The 5466-nt window shown below is 38.1% G+C and overlaps 1 pseudogene; it reads right to left on the bottom strand.

Annotated features, from left to right (window-relative positions):
- Nucleotides 1–236: 236 nt before the first annotated feature.
- On the bottom strand, nt 237–3611 carry LOC120522487 (annotated as a pseudogene).
- Nucleotides 3612–5466: the final 1855 nt, after the last annotated feature.

Genomic DNA, 5466 nt, shown 5'->3' with positions numbered 1-5466 from the left:
GCAGATTATCTGGACTAATGGGACCTCATCATTGTACAGTAATCAGGTGTTGAAAAGTTGAGCAGCCTAGAATTGTCAGTGTTGAAGTTCCCAAAGATCAGTGAGAGAGAAATGATTATAGTATATCTACTAAGACACAGAATGGGTCGCCAAAAATCTAGTCAATGATTACAGAGCAGTTTTTCAGAAGAAGTATTTCTAGATGTGATTTAAGACAAATGATCATTTTAAAGGTTTCAGCTACAGGTCCAGATGCTACCACCATTCTTGATTACCCATAACTGCCCAAGGTCGTAGCTCACATGCTGGCAAGCCCCACTTATCACCATCTGAGTCCAGCCAGTTCCTGCAGGATTGATGTCAGTTATTCCATCCCTAAGAAAAGAGCACAGAGGTGATTCGGTTTGGCTTGCAGATCTAAAACTCTAGAGGACTGTCAGTTATTCATTATTCTACAGGGCAAGTAGCACCTTTTTATGGAAGATAGATTTAATTGCTCTTACAGAAAATAGAAAGGATTGTATTTTCCTAAAAGCCTGTGCCCTTGCCAAATGCTCATAGTACATGGAAAACAAAGTAATACACATATTGGTTAACAGAAATATAACTGGTTATATACATTTAAATACTAAAAGGTATGTCTGATAAACAGTAAGCACACTAATAATATAACAAAACTCATTTCGGAGACACGTGCCCTATTCTTACAGCACAAGTACAGAAGGATTCACTCAACCTTCTAACACAGCAAGGTTTTGAAAGCTTCAAAAAGAACGATAATATTGATTTTCAGCCTGGTTGAAGAACAGTGAGCAGAAGAAGACTTACCTGCATGTCACATTTCCTTGAGGATTCACCCCATATACACTGCCATCAACACTCACTTCAATCATTGTCAAGATGCCTTGGATAGGCTGCCACTGTCCAGTGCCAGTGCAAATAGTAGGTGTCACTCCTTTCATTATATAAATCCTGTTGGCAGAATTGACACCCCAGCAGCTAATGGGGCCACAAGAGTAATACTTGAGGGCTCCTGGCAGTAGTTCCCATGGAGCAGGTGATTGATTGCTTGTAATTCCATGGCACCATTCCTCCCCATGCAGTAGACATTATTATTCATGTTGGCACCAGCAACAAACTGATCACCTACTGCATCAATCTGCTTAAGCAAACCTGCAGTTAATGAGGAAAACATTAATACATTTCAAATAGGTTTTGTGACCTAAGCATAGCAAATATAAGCAAAGATCTGCCATCACAGTCTGCATTTTAATGTTCAATCTTGAATGCCGAAACACTTGTTTCTTGCTTATAGAAAAGAGAAAGATAAACCTAATCTTGATGCACAATCATAGGATCAACACCAATTTAGATTTCAACTGTAGGAGGAAACTTGGACTACAAATGTAAATAACGCGGGACCGTGGAAATATCTAATTTGCAGTTTTCAAGTAATTGCATAGATATCCACTATTTGGAATGAATACTGTTGTTCATTACTGGATGGTCCCAGTGCTGGGGATTCACATTTGTAGAAGGATTTGTACTAATTCTAGCGTCATATTTGCTGGTTGTTGTAGGTACTTCATTTGTTTTCCTGATCATTTTGAAATGCAACACATTTTAAGTTGTGTAATATTGGTTACATTAAGTTATGAAATATTGCACCTATAAGTGGATAGCAACCACTTACTGCCATTACTTCATTGTCTTCCTGACTTTGAAGGAATTGTAATCTTCCTTTGAACAAAACCTTGAATTCCCAATCTCGTCTCCAATCATTTTCATATCTTTTCACATCCCTCATATCAATTATAAGATTAAATGTGGTGAGAAAAAACTCTGCCTCAGATACTCAGTCTCCACTCTAATGTTTTACATCACTTATGTCAATTATGTGCTTAAATCTGACAAGAAAAATTCCTACCTGGAACAAGCACCCAATTTCCATTCACTATTTTGTAGATTTGGTTGGCACTGTTCACTCCCCATAGCCCAGCCGGGCCAACTGTGACATGCTTCAGAGCTCCTGGCAATTGCACCCAGGTGCCGCCAAAACGAATGTAGATGTTGTTATTGTTGTTTACACCAACCACCATACCCAGACCAGCATCAATCTGTTTCAGACTCCCAGGCACCTGCTGGCAATTCAGAGCTACAAATAAAATACAATATATTCCACATTAAGTTGGCATAGACTTGTACAAATCAAGATGTCAGAGATATGTGCTTTCTATGTAGTTTTGCCATTGTGTTTTATTTTTATTTCTTAACAGATGTTGTTTAAATGCATTATGCTTTTACTTTCTCCTTACTCAGCCCCACCATTGCTACATTTCCAAGATTAATCCAAAAGGTATCTGTTGTGGTGTGAAATTTTGCATACAAGTTAATAAATATTTTGCATGTCTTTATTTGTAACTTAGGCAAAGCAATATAATATTAGTATTATATTAGTGAGAAGCATTCATGTTTAACCCTGGGACTAAGTCAGGATAGTGCATTTTACGACAGGGTTGGGGAAGTGTCTAAACAAGTCTGGCAAGTAATTCTCTGCAGGGTCTCTCAGTCAAGGGAAAGCCAGATTGCTGAGCTGGCAAGCTTTACCTTAACAAATGGTTTTGGGGGCAGGTATGAAGATGTCTCTGCCCCATTAGTCTGAAGTATGGCTTTTTGGAACTGTCTTGTATCAGCAGCCTTTAAGTACCATGACTCCTTATTGGCTGTAGGGGTTGGACACGCAAATGTATAAATTTTCTTGCTTTACCCCTCTCTCTCTCAGCAACTGAAAAGGAGCATCTCACGCCATGAACTGAAAAGGACAACACAATGACGAGCACAGCTAGACAGCCTGTTCTGAAGAAAGCTGACCAAAATGAGGACTTAAGTAGAGACATTTTAAGTAACTAACTTAAGTTTGTGTGCCGCCTGAATCTACACATCAGCCTTTATCAGGTTGTATGGTTGCCAATATTCAAATGTACTTTGCATATTGTTATTATTTATGAATATTATTAATAATACATTATTTAAAGTGTGACTTAACTCCTGCTTGTCTTTTACTACACCTAATTGCCTGAGGTTATAAATTTAGATAGGAAGGTGTGCAGAAATTATATGGTACAATACCTTATAAACAGAGGTAAGTCTGTGAGATGTGAGGCATTTTGACAATGCCTAAATATTAATAATACAAAGGGGAAAGTAGAGTAATATATTACTTTACCAAGACAAAAATATTAAAATTAAGATATTCATCCACTATCAAACCTCCTTCACAGAATTTAGGGTGCAAGGAGCTTCAGACTCTCTTTGAGGTATCAGCAGAAATGTCATTATGGAAAGGTCACCAGTTGACCACAGTCACTTTTGTGGACACACCCACACTGATTGAGTTTAGAGTTGCCAGTCAATGTAATATTCAATTCTTTGTGATGTGACAAGAAAACACAAGGTGACATAGAAGGAACATACTCACTTCATTTGAATAGCTTCCGATATCTTTAACACCAGTAGTGAAAATTACTTACCCACGCTGGAGCTGATGAAGAAAGCAATGAGGATCAGTAAACTCTTCATTCTTGCTTTGTTTTTCCTTGTGATTAACTCAGAGTCCCAGTGGCCCATTTTTATCGTAAACCTTCCCAAAGTTGACAAATAGCAGGCGCCAAGCTATGCTGCTTCATGAGAACGGTAAACAAGAAAGATTAATTGAGTGGCAGTCCAGGGCAAAGTGTTCATTTTTGAAGTATTATCCAGAATATTAATTCTCTGTGTGACCCAAATTTAATCATGGGAATGATGGGAAATGGCACAGTTCTCAGGGAAATGTTTGCTAAATTGTAATTCTAGGCTTACAAATATTTTGCTTGTCAGCACTTTAAATTATACAATTATTTTAACTGGAAAATATGGACCATTTCCATTTATTGTAAATTTCTTTTTGTAATCTATGATAGTCTTAAAAGCAATAACTAGTGTTCCTTCAATAAAATTACAACAAATAAGTTCATCTTGGATTGTCAACCTCTCTGTCTTGGGTTGGCTTCCAACTTGTTCCTGGTTTCCACAACCCTGTATTGAAATGAAAAGGTTTAGAAAAAAAACTATGCCAACCTTAACCTGGTCAATCCAATGCAGAGCAATAGAGTCCAGAGTTCATTCCAACAGCAACAGGTGAAAAATGAAAATGATTTTGAAAGAGTGCCAGTCCAACATAGGGCACACTCAAAACAGGACATTAAGAGTCCCAGCATTTTTCAGTATTTCTGGCTTTATGTTTACAGATTTGGACTGGAATTACCATTACAAAGGTTAATAATTATATTGCAGTTTCAGTTTTTACTTTTTGTTGTGAGCTTTTACTACTTAACTGTTCACCAATCCTTCATTATATGTAATCTCTGCATACAAAAAAACTTAAGAGCACGCCATTGAAAAGTTTAAGCGGTCCACTAGTTCAGAATGGAGACAGGTAGTGATAGTTTGGGACTCAATCATTAGGGGCATTGAAGCTCAGGCATGCTCCAGAGACGGAGAGTCTCAATGGTTTGTTGCCTTCTGGGTGCACAGGTGGAGGACCTCCGCTGAAGGGTGGATAGGCTCTTGGCCAGAGTGGGGTGAATCCAGTTGTTATTGTCCATGATGGAACATAGGGTAGTCTATCAGTTTTGCCATTCAAATTCAAAGAGTCAGTTGCCAGCTGAGGAACAGAACTGACAAGGTAGTCTTCTGAAGTTCTGCCTGTGCCACAGCCAGTCCAAGTAAGACTGAGGAGATTAGAACGCTTAACACGTGGCTCAAATCTTGGTGCAAGGTCGAAGGTGCATGTTTTAGGCATCGGGACTCCTTTTGGAACAGATGGGACCTGTTCTGCCATGACGGGTTACTCTGAAACTTGAAGGGCTCCAATGTATTGGGGAGGCATATGAGTAGGCTAGTCAAGGATTGTTTAATCTAGGGATTGGTGGGCAGGGAGTTTCGACAGGCCAGGTTTAGATCTATGCATGGAGGTACAAACAATTGTGTAGAAATAAAAATGCACAGTAATATAATTTCTAAGCAAACATTTAAATGTAGAAGGAGTAATACATTAAAAATAGTTTGCCTTAATGCTAGAAGTATCAAAAATAAGGTAAATGAGTTAGAGCTGTATGGAGCAGAGCATGATTATGATATTATAGCAATAAAGGAAACCTGGCTAAGTAATAAAGATAGGGATGAATGTAAAGTGCATCCAGAAAGTATTCAAGTGCATCACTTTTCCACATTTTGTTATGTTACAGCCTTATTCCAAATTTATTAAATTCATTTTTTCTTCAGAATTCTACACACAACACCCCATAATGAGAACGTGAAAAAGCTTACTTGAGGTTTTTCCTAATGTATTAAAAATAAAACCTGAGAAATCACATGTACATAGTATTCACAGCCTTTGCCATGAAGCTCAAATTGAGCTCAGGTGCA

The sequence above is a fragment of the Polypterus senegalus genome, unplaced genomic scaffold, assembly GCF_016835505.1.
Source record: "Polypterus senegalus isolate Bchr_013 unplaced genomic scaffold, ASM1683550v1 scaffold_546, whole genome shotgun sequence".
Taxonomy (NCBI): Eukaryota; Metazoa; Chordata; class Cladistia; order Polypteriformes; family Polypteridae; genus Polypterus; species Polypterus senegalus.
This window is presented reverse-complemented; position numbering and strand designations above follow the sequence as displayed.